The sequence below is a fragment of the Aedes albopictus genome, chromosome 1 (assembly GCF_035046485.1).
Source record: "Aedes albopictus strain Foshan chromosome 1, AalbF5, whole genome shotgun sequence".
Lineage (NCBI taxonomy): Eukaryota > Metazoa > Arthropoda > Insecta > Diptera > Culicidae > Aedes > Aedes albopictus.
This window is the reverse complement of record NC_085136.1, coordinates 29,812,871-29,832,475: the sequence shown is the minus strand read 5'-3', so window position 1 is coordinate 29,832,475 and position 19,605 is coordinate 29,812,871. Positions and strand designations below refer to the sequence as shown.

Here is a 19,605-nt window from a genome sequence, read left to right as displayed (position 1 = left end):
ACTTACCTTGCACACCTTGCATCGGCCTTAAATGATTGATCCTCTGCCAGCTCTGCCACCTCCTTTAGGAGCATTGTTTTCTAACTTCCCGTGAGCACTAAGTCGATATGGTCTCATGGATAAAGATCGCACGAGGAAAAAGGAATCAGCCGAATACCCATCACCGCAGTTCGAATCCCGGATAGTTAAAAAAAAATCGCTCCAAAATATAAACAGAATGGGTTACGTCACGCACTTGACAGGTAGATCCGCAGGAGTGTGTATTTTTTCAAGTTGATAATGCAGAATGACGAAATATTTCAAGCTTGTTTATATTATTCAGTGTATCATAAAGTAAACGATAAAGTGATTATAATGTGAATGATTTGACAATTTTTTTGTTCGTGAGTATTGCCATTTTTGAATGGTAACGATACTTAACAACCCATTCGGTCTATCGTTCAAACTCCGAATATGATACATGTTATCACCAATATGATCCACAGTATCATTGATTTATCATACATTTTATTATACCGTGAATAATTGGAAAACGATAAATAGAATCATAAACGTATAATACCATTTTATTCGGGATTTTATTCGGGCTGTGATTCACGAAGCAGTTCTGAGCTTCTTTCAGTTTAATGAAAAACGCATTCATTTGACTGGCAGTTCTGCTTTGCACAGACAATAAGGCAAAAAAAAATAGTTTATGTTAGATATACACTTGATATGCTATTAAAAATCACACTCGAATGCTCTTCCGCAGTTCCACTAGTTCTTCGTGAATAAAAACTAATGAGTTTTTTTTTTGTTTTTGCTCCCCAGGTTCAAATCAACTTACACACGGCTTACTCTCGGAACCACGAGTTAGCTTTTTGTTGGGTTTTTACTCGCGAGTTGCTTCACGATAAGAACATTTCCATCTCTGGCTTCGGTGCCTTATGTTTTTTGAGAAATTTTCAGAAATGCCAAAATTTTGGTTATGATCTTTCGTGAAAAAGACGCCATGCGTTGATAAGATAGTGAATTGATTCTTACTTATCAGTTCACTCACTTGTCTCACGGAAGATTGTGATAAAAAAAACGGCATTCCTGAAAATTGCACAACAAAAAACAAGTGCTGAGACTTTTCGACAAAGACCAGTTGGTGAGTTATAGCTAAATGATAGTGAGTTGGTAATAAGTAATAGTAAGTAAATGAATTATTTGAGAAGTCATTGAGGTGATTAGTAAGAAAGTTGGAGAGTGAATGAATTGATGAGTAAGCAATCGAGTGAGTGACTTAAACATTAAGTGGTTTGATGAGTGAGCAAGTGTGAGCAGGCCCGGATTTAAGGGGGGGGGGGCAAAGGGGGCAAGTGCCCCGGGCCCCCCGATCAGGGGGCCCTCCAAGAATCCCGAAGCACTTTATATTTTGTTCAACAAAACTATAGAATATACACTTCCATACACGATTATATTTTATTCATGTCCTAGAGTAGTTGTCTGTCATTGGGTTTCTTAAGGATATCCAGATTATATCATAATCTGAATGTTCACTTGAGATTAAAAAAAAGACACTACACCGTCTTCAGCCAGAGGCTGCACAGACTGAACATTACACTAACACGAGACAACGGACAACATAACACCCAGTGGCCCAATGGAGAATTTTCCGTTTGACGAAAAGTTTTCCCCGACTGGAGCGGGAATCGAACCCGCACTCCGAGGCTTACGAAACGCCTAGACGACTGACGCCGCTAACCGCACGGCCACGAAGCCCACAGATTAAATCGAAATTCAAAATTTCACAATTTTGGTTCACTGGAACTATCTCGGGTACTATTTTAAGAATAGATTTTACGTTTTTGAGCTTTTTTTGTATAAGCTGCATACGTTTGTTGATTATACGATTATATTCTGGAAACAACTGCTAGGTATTGAGCAACTGCTGCATCAGTCCGTTGAGGACAAATGTTATCATGGGAAAGATAAATAAGATAATGATTCCTGGAGATGCTCGGAAAATTCGGGGCAGTTTTTCAAACAAAGTTTCCAAAAACATCGCACAGCAGCGGTTTTTATTCTGAGTTTCATGTTCTTCAGAGTTTATTGCTACATTCGCCTCTAGAGTCCTAAATTTGTTCGAGCTGAATTTTGAAATACTCGCAGAATGTCCCAAATAATATTTTATTTATTTTAACTTTTATTTTTATTTATTTAAATTTATATCTTATAATTACGGATGAAAGTATTAAATTTATGTACTATCTGAATAATATTACATTAAAACAAAAAAAAAAACAAGATATATGTCCGCAACATATTCGAAATTTTGGAGAATTGCTTTATAGAATTTCAGAAGTACGCTATATTCAGCCTCAATATTTCCAAGAATACATTATAAAAAGCAATTGAAAATAGATGAAAAACAATATATTTGAAGGAACAAACTAGTTGTGTCACAATGACATAGTTCCTTTCCAAATCGCAAAGACATTAAAAAAAATAATAAAAACAGTAACAAAAGTCACCACCCGAATAAAACGGTATCATATGTCTATCATACAGATTATGATTTTCAGATTATTCATCTTATCATAAACTGGATTATAAATCGATGATACAACGAATCATATCGATGATTGATGTTATCATTATTGAAGTTTCAATGATAGACCGAATAGGTCGTTAAGTATTGTTACCATTCAAAAATGCCTTTTTCCGCGAACAAAAATTTCCGAGAAATGTACATGTTACAATCAGTTTATCATTGATTTGATTATACAGCAAATCATAAAAATAAGGGGCGAATATCTACTTTACCGACATGAAAAAAAATACACCCCTGCGGATTTTCGCCGGATTCTGTCAAATTGGTCTACCATTCAGAGAATCATTGTTTACTGTTTTTTTATCTTGTGTTGTGTGTTTGGGATTCGAACTGGTCGCCCGGATAAAAACTAACCATAGGGTATTTGGTGAAAACCATTCCTGTACCATACAGTGTACCAGCTACAATATAGTGTATTGTAATGGAATGGTTCGCTAAAAGCTTTGCACATTGGTAGCTACTATACATTTACATCCGATCTTTATGTAACAATATATTATACTGTTTTTCTTACGTTTGAACCATTCACTATTCCGAAACAATCTTTTTCCGTGCATTTTTAATTATTTATTTTAGTTTATGATTTTTTCCGTGCTTTGTTTTGTTGATGTTCGTGACTTTTTTTATTGCAAAGGAAATGAAAGAGAAAAAAGTGAATAAGTTGAAACAACTATTCAAAGTCAATAAAATGTTTAAATAAAGTGATAAACCAGGTGTCCTAAGGACTGCATATCCAAGAGATATGGTGGGCTAGGTATGTAGAGTGCGATGAGAGGAATACGAATGTAGGTCAACCCGGAAAGACGCAGGCCAGATTACCGTTAATCAGTGGATGAGTTCAACACTATTCTTTCTCCTCTTCTCTCATGTGAAATTGCCTTGTACAACAACCGAATTAAATGCGATTTATCTTTGACATTTTTAACATAAGGACTGGACTGGACACTGAAACGACTTCTGATATAAGTTCGTTTTCGCTTTTTAACCTATCTTATAGTTGAATCGAACTTGACAGTTTTCTCATGAGTTGTTATGTACATATTTCATAGTTCAGTCAAACTGGAGCCTCAATATTGCAATAACGGTTAAGCACGCTGTAATGATACTTATGTACCTCGTCACCCACTTCATGCAACTACATTAGTGGTCTAATAACACTTAGCGCGCTAGGCATAGTTCCATCATGCCGCTCAAAGTGTTGCCACAAATAATGCTTAGTTTGCAAAACCCAGTTATCTGGCTGGTGGGACATGGGAGCCTAAGCTTCAACTGTTAATGTAATCAGAGGCTACTCAGACTTAGACGAGTTTAGGTTAGTTTGGCTAGAACTGCCATTATCGAAGGAACATGACGAGATAATATAACATTATATGGTTTATCTAATGTAAAACAATACAACATAACAAAAGAGAATCATTCCAAAACCATGATTAAATTTATAACCAGCAGTGAAATTACAATTAAAAACAATATCTTTACGGTACAATTTATTGTTTGAAACCATACGTGTACCATACAATGTATGGTATATTAAAGCTCACGTATCAGTATTTCGAACAATTCATTTACAATAAAATGTATGGTTTTGTAAAAAAATATATATGGAGAAATTTTTTTTTTATATTGTTACGATACTTAACAACCCGTATAGTATATTGTAAAAATCTTATTTACAATTCAATGTATGGGTGTCTACATTACATCTTATTGTTTTTGTATTTTTTATTTTTACAGTGTTGTTTATTGTAACAATATGGTTCTAAATAGTACTGTTACAATACAACATTCGGTTTTTCTACTGTATTTTTTATTCGGGCGTGGTTTCCGAACATCCTGCGCAGTTCCTCTCGCGTTACTTACGTACTGGACCAAAGCTAAGAAGTGCTCGCGAATGATTCGAAGCCAATAATGTTCTGTACTTGGTTTAAAAGTGGATGAGCAGACGGAAAACATGAAAATCAGAGCAACATTTGTGAATACATCAAGGACCTCTTTTTGGTTTGGCCGGTAAGTTTGCAAATGGTATCTGATCTGAAAGTGACCAGAAGCAGCGACTGCCGAGGGCTCCTGTTTTAAAGCTCCGCTTGCGGGCGAGAAAAGGGTGGTGCATCCACTAAAGCGTTGTAGATAGCAAGTGGTTGTAGTACGCGGTACCGGATTTATGTGACGCCAATTAACTGCATTTTATGTGAGATAACATGGCAGCCTACCGTGACGTCGTCTTAACATCACCAAATATGATAAAAAACAGTCAAAATGTTATTTTTGCCGCTGCACTTATGGGAAATTCTATTAAACAAAATTATTCATGTAGTATTCAACGTATCATTATAAGTTCAGTGATACTTGAAAAATTATAAATGATTGCAGTTTTTCAACCCCAATAATTTTATTATAAACCTATTACTATTTGTATAGTTATCATTGCACTAATGGACATCGTATAAAATGAACGATGTCGTGAATAGTATTTTTCTATGCGGGCACACCATCGGAAAAAAACGTTAAAAAAGAAAAAAAAAACCGTTGAAAAAACTTTAATGTATGTTAATGTTTCTTCAAAATCTTGCTTTTGGGGGCCCATTTTATAGGGTTTGCCCCGGGCCCCCCGATGCCTAAATCCGGCTCTGAGTGTGAGTGTAAATATAATTCGCACACATCCATGCTTATTTACTGACTAGTTCTCTCACTGACTCACGCATTTACTCACCTTTTTTCTCACTCACTCACTAACTCATACACTCACTCACTTATCCGTTCAATCACTCAAAAAATTATTGCATCACTATATCACTAAGTCACTCATTTATTCACTAACTCACATTTACTCACACATAAGGTACACTGGGGCAGATAAAAATGGGTGGGGCAGATGAAACGTGAAGTTTTAAAATAGATTCCAATACAATTTAGAAATTTATTCATGGTCAAAAGATTGTTTGAATCGAACTATATGTGTTATGGCATTCAAACTGATTACCATCATTAGATTACACTTACTACCAAGCACACTCACCCACTTGCTTACTCGCCAGCTCACTCGCTTATCAGCTCACTCAATTATCAATAAATGAACCCACTACTGACTCATTACATCATTGGCTCATCAACTTACTAACTCATAAAATAAGTAACTGACTACATCACTCACTAACTCACTCACTCATTTACCCTCACATTCACACAGGAACAGGCTCACTCGCTCAGTAATTTACTAACTCTTTCACTCGCTCACTTGCTCACTTCCTCAACAGCTCATAAAATCTCTACATCACTCTCTAATCCATTAAATTTCTCACTAACTCACTACATCACTCACCATATCCTGCACTTACTCACTTATTTACTCACTGACTGGCTCTATCTCAATCACTAACTCACCAACATTTACTCTTGTACCGACTTTTTCAAACCTTCTAAGCAGAATACCCTCTTCGAATAAGTGTAATCAGTGTCCACAGTGGATAACTGATGCTGAGGAAGATTAGAAGTGCTAGGTCAAATACGCGTACCGTCAAGGCGCCATTCACCGTGGGGGCTAAGTATTCTGACAAGAGTCCTTCCCGGATTCTAGCGAGAAACCTTCCGGGGTTCTGAACTCTAGCGTGGGTAGTCCTTTCTTTCTTTTCGCTCACTCTCGTAAATAAACACGGGAAAGAGAAAGATAAATGAATCTTTCCAGGATTCAGGCGAGAGCATTCCGAGGAGAATCCTTCCAGGATTCTAACAAGAATCCTTCCAGGATTCTGACGAGGATTCTAACGACAATTCTTCCAAGATTCTGACGAGATTCTCTCAGTATTCTGATGAGAATCCTTCCAGTATTCTGACGAGAATCCTTTCCAGATTCTGGTGAGAATACTTGCCAGATAGTGGCGAGGATCCTTTTAGGATTCTTAAAAAAATCCTTCCAAGATTCTGGAAAGAATCCTTCCAGGATTCTGGAAAGAATCCTTCCAGGATTCTGGAAAGAATCCTTCCAGGATTCTGACGAGAATCCTTCCAGTATTCTAACGAGAATCCTTCCAGGATTCTGACGAGAACCCTTCCAGTATTCTGACGAGAATCCTTTCAGTGTTCTGACGAGAATCCTTGCAGTATTCTGACAAGAATCCTCCCAGTATTGTGATGACAATCCTTGCAGGATTCTGACGAGAATCCTTCCAGGATTCTGATGAGAATCCTTCCAGGATTCTGGCGCGAATCCTTCCAGGATTCTGGCGCGAATCCTTCCAGGATTCTGGCGCGAATCCTTCCAAGATTCTGGCGAGAATCCTTCCAGGATTCTGGCGAGAATCCTTCCAGGATTCTGGCGAGAATCCTTCCAGGATTCTGGCGAGAATCCTTCCAGGATTCTGACGAGAATCCTTCCAGGATTCTGGCGAGAATCCTTCCAGGATTCTGGAGAGAATCCTTCCAGGATTCTGGCGAGAATCCTTTCAGGATTCTGGCGAGAATCCTTCCAGGATTCTGGCGAGAATCCTTCCAGGATTCTGGCGAGAATCCTTCCAGGATTCTGGCGAGAATCCTTCCAGGATTCTGCCGAGAATCCTTCCAGGATTCTGGCGAGAATCCTTCCAGGATTCTGGCGAGAATCCTTAAAGGATTCTGGCGAGAATCCATCCAGGATTCTGATGAGAATCCTTCCAGGATTCTGACGAGAATCCTTCCAGGATTCTGACGAGAATCCTTCCAGGATTCTGACGAGAATCCTTCCAGAATTCTGACGAGAATCCTTTCAGTGTTCTGACGAGAATCCTTGCAGTATTCTGACAAGAATCCTCCCAGTATTCTGATGACAATCCTTGCAGGATTCTGACGAGAATCCTTCCAGGATTCTGATGAGAATCCTTCCAGGATTCTGGCGAGAATCCTTCCAGGATTCTGGCGAGAATCCTTCCAGGATTCTGGCGAGAATCCTTCCAGGATTCTGGCGAGAATCCTTAAAGGATTCTGGCGAGAATCCATCCAGGATTCTGACGAGAATCCTTCCAGGATTCTGACGAGAATCCTTCCAGGATTCTGACGAGAATCCTTCCAGGATTCTGACGAGAATCCTTCCAGGATTCTGACGAGAATCCTTCCAGAATTCTGACGAGAATCCTTCCAGGATTCTGACGAGAATCCTTTCAGTGTTCTGACGAGAATCCTTGCAGTATTCTGACAAGAATCCTCCCAGTATTCTGATGACAATCCTTGCAGGATTCTGACGAGAACCCTTCCAGGATTCTGATGAGAATCCTTCCAGGATTCTGGCGCGAATCCTTCCCAGATTCTGGCGCGAATCCATCCAGGATTCTGACGAGAATCCTTCCAGAATTCTGACGAGAATCCTTCCAGGATTCTGACGAGAATCCTTTCAGTGTTCTGACGAGAATCCTTGCAGTATTCTGACAAGAATCCTCCCAGTATTCTGATGACAATCCTTGCAGGATTCTGACGAGAATCCTTCCAGGATTCTGATGAGAATCCTTCCAGGATTCTGGCGCGAATCCTTCCCAGATTCTGGCGCGAATCCATCCAGGATTCTGGCGAGAATCCTTCCAGGATTCTGGCGAGAATCCTTCCAGGATTCTGGCGAGAATCCTTCCAGGATTCTGACGAGAATCCTTCCAGGATTCTGGCGAGAATCCTTCCAGGATTCTGGCGAGAATCCTTCCAGGATTCTGGCGAGAATCCTTCCAGGATTCTGGCGAGAATCCTTCCAGGATTCTGGCGAGAATCCTTCCAGGATTCTGGCGAGAATCCTTCCAGGATTCTGGCGAGAATCCTTCCAGGATTCTGGCGAGAATCCTTCCAGGATTCTGGCGAGAATCCTTCCAGGATTCTGGCGAGAATCCTTCCAGGATTCTGGCGAGAATCCTTCCAGGATTCTGGCGAGAATCCTTCCAGGATTCTGGCGAGAATCCTTCCAGGATTCTGGCGAGAATCCTTCCAGGATTCTGGCGAGAATCCTTCCAGGATTCTGGCGAGAATCCTTCCAAGATTCTGACGAGAATCCTTCCAGGATTCTGACGAGAATCCTTCCAGGATTCTGACGAGAATCCTTCCAGGATTCTGACGAGAATCCTTCCAGGATTCTGACGAGAATCCTTCCAGGATTCTGACGAGAATCCTTCCAGGATTCTGACGAGAATCCTTCCAGGATTCTGACGAGAATCCTTCCAGGATTCTGACGAGAATCCTTCCAGGATTCTGACGAGAATCCTTCCAGGATTCTGACGAGAATCCTTCCAGGATTCTGACGAGAATCCTTCCAGGATTCTGACGAGAATCCTTCCAGGATTCTGACGAGAATCCTTCCAGGATTCTGACGAGAATCCTTCCAGGATTCTGACGAGAATCCTTCCAGGATTCTGACGAGAATCCTTCCAGGATTCTGACGAGAATCCTTCCAGGATTCTGACGAGAATCCTTCCAGGATTCTGACGAGAATCCTTCCAGGATTCTGACGAGAATCCTTCCAGGATTCTGACGAGAATCCTTCCAGGATTCTGACGAGAATCCTTCCAGGATTCTGACGAGAATCCTTCCAGGATTCTGACGAGAATCCTTCCAGGATTCTGACGAGAATCCTTCCAGGATTCTGACGAGAATCCTTCCAGGATTCTGACGAGAATCCTTCCAGGATTCTGACGAGAATCCTTCCAGGATTTTGACGAGAATCCTTCCAGGATTCTGACGAGAATCCTTCCAGGATTCTGACGAAAATCCTTCCAGGATTCTGACGAGAATCCTTCCAGGATTCTGACGAGAATCCTTCCAGGATTCTGACGAGAATCCTTCCAGGATTCTGACGAGAATCCTTCCAGGATTCTGACGAGAATCCTTCCAGGATTCTGACGAGAATCCTTCCAGGATTCTGACGAGAATCCTTCCAGGATTCTGACGAGAATCCTTCCAGGATTCTGACGAGAATCCTTCCAGGATTCTGACGAGAATCCTTCCAGAATTCTGAAAAGAATCCTTTCAGGATTCTGAAAAGACGCCTTCCAGGATTCTGAAAAGACTCCTTCCAGTATTCTGAAAAGAATCCTTCCAGGAATTCTGAGAAGAATCCTTCTAGAATTCTGACACGAATCTTTCCAGTATCCTGACGAGAATTCTTCCAGGATTCTTACGAGAGTTCTTCCAGGATTCTGGTGAGAATATATCCCAGATTCTGGCAAGAATTCTTCCAGGACTCTGAAGAGATTTTCTTCCAGAATTCTGACGAGAGTTCTTCTCGGATTCTGGTAAGAATCCTTCCCAGATTTTGGCGAGAATTCATTCCAGATTCTGGCGAGAATCCTATCCGGATTCGGGCGAAAATGCTTCCAGGATTCTGGCGAGAATCCTTTCAGGATTCTGAGAAGAATTCTTTTTCACAAGCTCACTAATTGATAAACTCACTAGTTCATAAACGCACTCTTTCACTAGTTCGATCAATAGCTCATTCTGTTTCTCAATTTATGACTAACTTACTATGTAATTTAATATTTTTCACACTTAGTCACTCACTCCCACAGAATAGATCTCACATACCCATTACTCACTGCCTCACTCACCTGTTTTCGACTCATTCAATTACTAAACATGTGTTAAAGTCTGAAGCCAGTCTTATGATTTTGTCTTTCAGCTCCATTTTGCTTCAAGACATTCGATGCTACAGGTTTCGAGGAATTCCAGGATGTTTCAGGAGAGCTTTTAGGGACATTTCAGGGACGTTTCATGGTGAATTTAACCCTTCAGGACGCGCGCCGTTGTAAAAAGTACAACACTACCAAAAAACCTCGTTCATCGTATACAGCGCGAGCGCGGTTTCAGCTGTTTGATGGCGCGCGTCCTGAAAGGTTCAGGGAGTTTCAGTGGGTTCCAAGGGGCCGTCCATATACCACGTGGACAGAAAATTCATGGTTTTTGACCCCCTCCCCCCTCCCCGTGGACAAGCGTGGACTTTTCATTGACCCCCACCCCCTCCCACATTGTCCACGTGGACATCAGACATTTTTTTTTCATATTTCCAAAATAAATGGAAAAAATGATTTTGAAAAGTTTTTTTTAATATTGTTTTTTTTTTCTTCGTAAACTATGTCTTAAATATAATTGAAAACTTTATAAAATACAAATATTCTATATCTTTACATAGAATACAAACAAGTAGTACAATAGTAGTTTACGCAACAAGGTGCAGAATGACGATTTTTACAGCACGAGTCGTACATTTATCCAACGAGGCTTGCCGAGTTGGATAATTACGACGAGTGCTGTAAAAATCGAGTTCTGCACCGAGTTGCGTACAACGTTTTTTGCAAGTTCATAAAAAACCGCTTCAGGATAGTTTTTAACAAAACTTTTGCATCAAACTGCACACTGATGCTCATAGCCATGTTTAAGAAAATCTGATCATAGCAGGTTATACAGAGTAGTTGTCACAATTTTTCAAAACTTCGTTCAGAAAGCATCAAGAAGTTGATCGAAACTGAAAACAGTGCTGTAATAGTTCATTACGCAACGCAAATCAGTGCTGTAATGAACCATTACAGCACTGTTAATTTGGTGTGGGAAAGTAGGCCTTTTCCTGTCAGATTTGCGTGAGGTAAAACAGCCTATTACGATGAGAAATTGCAAAAAATAGTTTTCAACATTGTTTTTAATTCAGCTTAATGTTTGTGAGAGTGTGGGTTCGATTCTTGCTCCAGTTGGTGAAAAATTTTCGTCAAACGGAAATTTTTCATTGGTGGTTTTCGTGTAATGTCAATCGCCTAATGTTAGTGTTTGTTCAATGTTTAGTCTGTACAGCCTCTGGTTAAAGACGGTGTTTTTTAGAATGTTTGTTCAATCTATGATTGTCTGATTGTTTTGTTGAGATAAGGTAATTTTAAATCTTAGATTTTTGTTGAGATAAGATTATATTTATTAGATGCTTACAAAAACCAAGATTTACAGTAACTAAATTGTATTGGTGAGGTTTAGACTTTATTATCCATTAGAAACATCTGAAATTTTAAAGGAACCTACAAAAAGAAGTTTTTGAGATAAGCCTGCAAATCCCTACATGTATTTTGAAACTTTGAAGTAGTTTAAAATTTTATATGAAAAATTCATACAGAACTTCAATGAAAACTAAAACACCAACATTTGTATGGTCTTCACTCCATTTTAAATCTCCAGTATATTCCTCGATGAAAAAAACTGAGTAATTAGAAATTCTGATAATTTAAAACAGATTAGTCTGTGAATCAATACCAAGATTTTTTTCCCTTGAAGAAGTAACTTACAACTAAAAGACAATGTATAATAAAATAAAATGTATGAAAGAACTGTTGAAGAAAATCTCATCAATAATGCGACATACAGTAGACGTTCGATAACTGCAACATGTTTACGTTTCACTTAGCGAACGAAAATCCGATAACTCATCGCCTGACAGTGTCAACAAACCATCATATGACGTAAAATAAACGTGAACTTCATCCAACTGTTCATTTGGGCTAACAGAGCACACCATTCTGACCAGTGAAGAGAATTGTCAGACAAAAGAGGCACAAAACAAGCAACAAAGAATACGCGGCGATTACTCTTTATCCCAACTGGTAACAGATAATGATATGATCTCGAATTTTTTTTGTTGCAGACAAAACGGAAGCTGAATTTGTTGCGTACTTTTCAACTCGTGAATAATCAATTATTACTAAACTAAAATCGAAACTTTTTCACAGAGAACAGACGTCCAAGTCCAGTTTCGAAACTGTGTAAGGAATTTAACGGCCATTTGAAATCGACAACACAAGTGGCAATAGCGTGGCGCTGCAATCGGTTAATTTCCCATACTAATTTAATTCACCACTTGAAATGTTTCAATTCACCACTGACTGTGGCAATATGGTGTTTGGTGGCGTTAGTGTTGTCATCGTGTATTGGTTTGTAACCTTACTCAAGTAAAGATTCAAATCCTTACACAACTTTCGGAATGAAATTTGATCTAGCCTGGATGTCTGTTCTCTGTGACTTTTTGATGATACATCTTCAGCAGCGTTGCAGTGTTTACCGACTCGAAGTAGCCGCTTGAAAATCACAATGCCAGGCTTAAAAATCTCTAAACTCGTGGTACACGATCTTTGTCCTATTCTGTTCAAGTAGGGACAAACATATGTCGCATTGGGTAGAATGTCGCAACAAATTCAGGTTGCGACATTGTCGTTATTGTTGCGCGATGGTTGAATTTTGATTCACTGATTCTGACATTTGACGGTGCGATAACTGCAAATTTGTTGCACTTACCGAACTTGCAGTTATGAAGCATTGCAGTTAAACCGTTTGCACCGACCGAACGTCTACTGTAATTTGTTTCGTTTGTTGATTCTTGTTTCCTAATTTATATGTCAATGTTGTCCACGTGGACATTTGACGAACCCCCTCCCCCTCCAAGCTGTCCACGTGGTATATGGACGGCCCCCAAGATGTTTCAGAGAGGTTTCAGATGTGTTTCAAGGGATTTCAGGAGGGTGCAGGGGGTTCAAGGATGTTTCAGATGAGCTTTTAAGGGCGTTTCAATGCTTTTCAGGGTGTTTCAAGGGGTTGCAGGGTGTTTCAGGGAGGCTTCAGATGCGTTTCTCGCTGTATTAGGGAGCTTCACGCGATTCTAGGATGTTTCAGATAAGCTTTAAGTTACAGAACGTTTCAGGGTGGCTTCAGAGAGTTTTGAGAGATTTCAGGGGGTTTCAGGGGTTTTCAGATGTTTCAGGTGGTGCTTTAGAGACGTTTCAAGACGAAACTCACTGAAGGTCGTCGCTGTGGAGTAAAATGTCGAAAATATACAAACGAACAAAACGAATTTCATCCAAAACTCCCTGAAATCCCACCGAACCCCTTGAGACGTACCTAAGACCCTCCAAAACCCTCAAAAAATGTCTATGTAACGCCTCTGAAACGTCTCTGAACTCTCCGGAAATCTTATGAAGCTTCGTAAAATGCCTCCATAATCCCCCAAAACTCCATGTAACGCACCTTAAACCCTCCGAAACGGCTATGTCATGCCTCTGTAACGTATCTGCAACCCACGGAAATGCTCTGAAGCTTTTTGAAATGCTTCAGAAATCCCCCTAAAACCCCCTTGGACTTCATGTAACGCACCTGAATCCCTCATAATACCCTGAAGGCGCCTATGTAACGCCTCTGTACCGTCTCTGAAACCGACCGAAAAAAAAAACCTGCAACGCATCTGCAACCTATCTAAAACGTCATGTAACTCTTTGAAATGCCTTGAAACACCCTGAAGCCTTCTGAAGTTTTTCAACATGGGACAATCATGCGTAGAACGGCAGCATACCCTAGTAACATTTTTTAGTCAAAAAGACTAGAAGAACCACCATAAGCCAAAATGAAGGGTATTAGGTTTTATGACGGTTCTTAAAACCTCTACAAAACTCAATGATCATCAAAATCACAGAGAACAGACGTCCAAGTCCAGTTTCGAAACTGTGTAAGGAATTTAACGGCCATTTGAAATCGACAACACAAGTGGCAATAGCGTGGCGCTGCAATCGGGTAATTTCCCATACTAATTTAATTCACCACTTGAAATGTTTCAATTCACCACTGACTGTGGCAATATGGTGTTTGGTGGCGTTAGTGTTGTCATCGTGTATTGGTTTGTAACCTTACTCAAGTAAAGATTCAAATCCTTACACAACTTTCGGAATGAAATTTGATCTAGCCTGGATGTCTGTTCTCTGTGTCAAAATGTTACTTGGCTACTTCATGATATAAGAATTCGTCGTCCCGTGTGTCGTCAAAATAAATCAGCGATTCTCGTTTAACTTTTCAAAAAGACCTATCTAGCAAAGAGAGCCTCTGGACCCTTTTCCGTTAGTAACTGTAAAGTTTGAGCAAAACTGTACTTATCTGACTGATCTGAAACATGATGCTCCTGTTTGCTCAATTAGGTTCCCCCGATGTTTGGCTTAATCGACAAGCGGCTGATTGCAACTTCATGCTGCCTCTTGTCGTACCTGCCTCGGACGGTAAGTAGAGGTACTTAGAACTAGGGGAAAGAAATCTGAGAAAATCGAACACGACGTTTTTGTCCCACGTGAAGCTACCTGAATGGAAATACCTCAATGAAACGGTTATGCTTTCGCTATTGTTCTTCATCAGAACTGTAACTAAGCAAGCAGTACGCTATCGGCTTATTATTGCCATCATCGATTCAATGGAAAGCCCAGCAAATCTTGCTTATTCGGTGTGGAGGAGGAATTCCGCGAAACCAAATCGCCAATCAGATCAATCTTCAAGTTTACCCCGTCATCATCACCATCATCATCAGCATTGTCTTCATCCTGGAGGCGCCATCCAGCTTCGCTCAGCGTCTTCTAGTAGGTAATGGTGGGTGGTTCCAGTCAGCCGTCCTCCTACTCAATAATGTTTTAATCGACTCCTTCGTCGTCGTCAGCGGCACTGGCACTGAACAATGTAACTCAATTAGCGTTAAACTTGTTCATTAACGTGCCCCGTGCTCTCATTTAGTTTACGATCTGGATGGCGGTTGGTTCCTACTCCTATCTTGGCCATGATGCGGCATTACATCCTTGCTATGCTGCTAGGAGCACATTCCTCTTGAATCAGATGACACTGTGACACGAACATGATGTGAAAGGTATATGGCAACAGCAATAACAGTGGCACATAACGACCAACCGATAAGTATTTTTACCACCTCATCGTAAAGTGAGTGAGGGTCATAAAAAGTATGGCTTAGGGTAGTTAGAGAGGTTAGTGCTTGTTTCTTGAAGAATGATTTTGTTTATTGGGCTAAACTTTAACGGTGGAAAATTGATTTCCATAGGACGCAATCAGTGAAGTACTAGATTGAAAGTAGTGAGCTGGATTTTTGTATGGTGAGATGATCAATTCTCCATTTCTACAATAAAATGGTGCAAACATCGCCAAACATATGATTTATTGCGCAATCTGATGCTGTTTTAGCAAAAGTTTGAGTAATTGTGTTGTTGAAGTCGCAATATAGTTATTTATGTAAAGAGGTGAAAAATACGAAGAGTGCTGAAATAGTACTTTATACGATGTACAACGTGGTTTCTTATGCGACTCCTGGTTGTCTGGGGATTTTTTTAATAATGCAACTCATTTGAGATGCATAATGTTCATAATGCAACTCAAATGAGTTGCATTATGAACATTATGCAACTTTTTTTTTTAAATATGCAACTTGCATAATGAACCGATACAGAAAAGTAGGTCATTATCATACTGAAATGAGCAGTATAAAAAAGAAATTATAATATTGAATTACATAAAATAAGTAATACAACAATACAGTTACCCAAACTTTTGCTCAAGCACCATCAAATTAGGCAATGAATCAAAATACCCACGCTTTTTTGCACCATTTTATTGTGGAAATGGATAATTGATCATCTCTCCATATCACACCGAGGACATGGGACCGAATCCCACTACCGACATACTCACAAAATGTGGGTTCTTCCTTCGGAAGGGAAGTAAAGCGTGGGTCCCGAGATGAACTAGCCTAGGATTAAAAATGTCGTTAATACAGACATACAGACGGTTTCCACCGTCCTCTTACCACTTGAATCCGTCCTCTTACCATTGTTAGATGGCGTGATGCGCAGTGAAGCTTTTCACATGCATACTGCGATGCGTAAGTTGAAAACCTCATAATTATCTAAGATAAGACCCAGACCGAAAAAAAAATTTTTTTTTTCAGTTGCCTATGATTTCACGCGCATGTTTTGAACGACAAACTTGTGCTGGATGCAACAAGTGAGACTCAACGAGGATGCAGATCCTCATCTTCCTTCCGACATTTTTTTTTTAAATTTGGGCCATTCTAATGCAAACGTTGCCCAAGTGCGCTTCAAAGCGTTAAGATAGCGTTACCAAAGGCAACTTAGCAACCATTGTCAATTTCACCACCAGCCTATAACACTAGTCGACAAAATTTAAACTTTTTTCACGCACTTTGACCATTTGTTCCATTTTTAATGGAATTTGGCCCGCTGATTTCGAATCTGACTTCAGAATTCCTGTAACACGTACAGTTTTTGAGAAAAATAGGATTTTATTCACAAAATTTAATATGTCATAGAAAATAAAATATTGGTATTTTAATTTTAAATTTTTCATCTGTTCATTATAACTAATATTTACATTCAATAGATTTTGATCCACTGATTCTCAATCTGACCTAAGAATTTCAGTAACACGTAAAATTTTTGAGAAAATACGGTTTTATTCACAAAATTTAATATTTTCTATTTTCAATGAGCTATTGTCTTTAAAATTTAATTTTTTTTATCTGCTCATCTTAAGCAATATTAATATTTATTAGATTTTCATAAACTGACTCGGAATCTGACCTAAGAATTTCAGTAACACGTAATTTTTTTGTTGAGAAAAATAGGGTTTTATTCACAAAATTTCATATTTTCATACAAAACAAAATCTCGTCTTTAAAATATTGAATTTTTCATCTGCTCATCATAACCAATAGTTATACTCAATAAATTTTAATCCACTGACTCAGAATCTAACCTAAGAATTTCAATAACACGAAAATTTTGAGAAAATAAGGATTTATTCACCATATTTCATATTTTCATGGAAAATAAAATATTGTCTTTATAATTATATTTTATTTCATCTGCTGATCATAATCAATTTTGATTTTCAATAGATTTTGATCCGCTGATTCAGAATCTGAACAAAGAATTTCAGTAACTCGTGAAATTTTTGAGAAAATAGGGTTTTATTCATAAAATTTCATATGTTTAGAGAAAATAAACTATTGTCTTTATAATTTTCATTTTTTTTTATCTGCTCATCTTAAGCAATATTAATATTTATTAGATTTTTATATACTGACTTAGAATCTTACCTAAGACTTTCTGTAACACGTAAAATTGTTGAGAAAAATAGGGTTTTATTCACAAAAAAAAAGTTCATATTTTCATAGAAGATAAACTATTGTGATTACATTTTTTTTGCCAATCATAACCAATATTTATATTCAATTGATTTTGATCCACTGATTCAAAATCTAACCGAAGAATTTCAGTAATACGAAACTTTTTTGAGAAAGAAGGGTTTTTTTCACAATAAACTATTGTCTTTATTGTTTCAATTTTTTCATCTGCTCTTCTTAACCAATATTTATATTTATTAGATTTTTATATACTGACTCGGAATTCGACCTAAGAATTTCTGTAACTCGTAAAATTTTTGAGAAAAATAGGGTTTAATTCAAAAAATTCATAATTTTGCATTTTTTATCTGCTCATCATAACCAATAGTTACATTCAATAAATTTTGATCCACTGATTCAGAATCTGACCTAAGAAGCAACACGTAAAATTTTTGAGAAAATAGGGTTTTGTGCATCATATGTAATATTTTCATGGAAAATAAAATATTGTCTTAATAATTTTATTTTATTTTATCTGCTGATCATAACCTATATTTAAAATAGTTTTATTTTTTTTTAATCTGCTCTTCTTAACTAATATTTATATTTATTAGATTTTCATATACTGACTCGAAGTCTGACCTAAGAATATCTGTAACACGTATTATATTTGAGAAAAATAGGGTTTTATTCACAAAATTTCATATTTTCATACAAAACAAAATCTTGTCTTTATAATTTTGAATTTTTCATCTGCTCATCATAACCAATAGTTATATTCAATAGATTTTGATCCGCTGATATAGAATCTGACCTAAGAATTTCAGTAACACGTAAAATTTTTGGGAAAATATGGTTTTATTCATCATATTTCATATTTTCCATGGAAAATAAAATATTGTCTTTTTTATTTTATTTCATTTTATCTGCTGATCGTAACCAATATTTATTTTCAATATATTTTATTCCTCTGATTCAGAATCTGAACAAAGAATTTCAGTAACACGTAAAATTTTTGAAAGAAATGGAGTTTTATTCATGAAATTCATATTTTCTTAGGAAATAAACCATTAGGGGGATTCACTTAACAGCGTAAACTGATTAAACTGATTAAACGTCGCGATCACCAAGGCAATCTTAGATTATTTCATTCGCAAAAGCATGAAACATTTCAAATAAGCAGAAAATCATGGCTTACGCAGCAATTTAATCTGTTTAGTGAGTACCCCTATTGTCTTTATAATTTTATTTTTTTTTATCTGCTCATCTTAATCAATATTTATATTTAATAGATTCTCATCCACCGTTTCGGAAACTAACCTTAGAACTTCTGTAACACGTGAAATTTGGTGAAATAAAATAATGATTTTATAATTTTAATTTTTTTATCTGCTCATCATAACTAATATCTATATTCAAAAGATTTTGATCCACTGATTCATTCTCATGATTTTTTTATAAATTCATTTTTTTTCATGTAAAAATGTGTTTCACCTGTTTTTCACAAAAACTGTACGTTTTACAGAGTTTCTGAGCAATAAATCGAAATCATTTTATATGAATTTTTGTTTCTATGAGCAGTAGATTAAAAAAAAATAAAGACAATATTTTATTTTCAATGACCATATGTGTATGCTGTACCATATGTTGTAAATATAATTCTATTTTTTCTCAAAATCTGTACATGCTACAGAAATTATACGGTATGATAAGAATTCAGCGAATTTTCCTTATGTATTTGCTCAGTCAGGTTTTTTTTTTCACGCTGGGGATACGTACCGCACTAATTCGTGAACTCAGTCCAAAAACTGTACGTGTTACACAAAATCTTAGGTCAGATTCCGAATCAGTGGATCAAAATCGAATTTAATATTTGTTATGGTTAGTAGATAAAAAAAATGATATTTACAACAGAGTATTTTATTTTTATGAAAATATAAAATTTTGCGAATTAAACCCCGTTTTTCTCAAAAATTGAACGTGTTATAAAAATTCTTAGGTTAGTTTCCGAATCAGTAAATAAAAATGTATTGAATATAAATATTGTTTAAGATTAGCAGATAAAAAGATTAAAATTGTAAAGACAATAGTTTATTTTCTATGA

General features: G+C 37.6%; 1 protein-coding gene and 1 long non-coding RNA gene across 2 annotated transcripts in view; both read right to left on the bottom strand.

The window, feature by feature from the left end:
- The window catches only part of LOC109422161 (phospholipid-transporting ATPase IF-like), a 427,692-nt gene that overhangs the window by 91,383 nt on the left and 316,704 nt on the right, over positions 1-19,605 (bottom strand). The gene's annotated exons all lie outside the window — the stretch shown is intronic.
- Positions 2,700-19,605, bottom strand: part of LOC134284861 (uncharacterized) — a 236,751-nt gene continuing 219,845 nt past the window's right edge. Inside the window, exon 2 of the long non-coding RNA XR_009995979.1 lies at positions 2,700-4,604. This is a non-coding gene — a long non-coding RNA (uncharacterized LOC134284861). The remainder of the gene's footprint in view (positions 4,605-19,605) is intronic.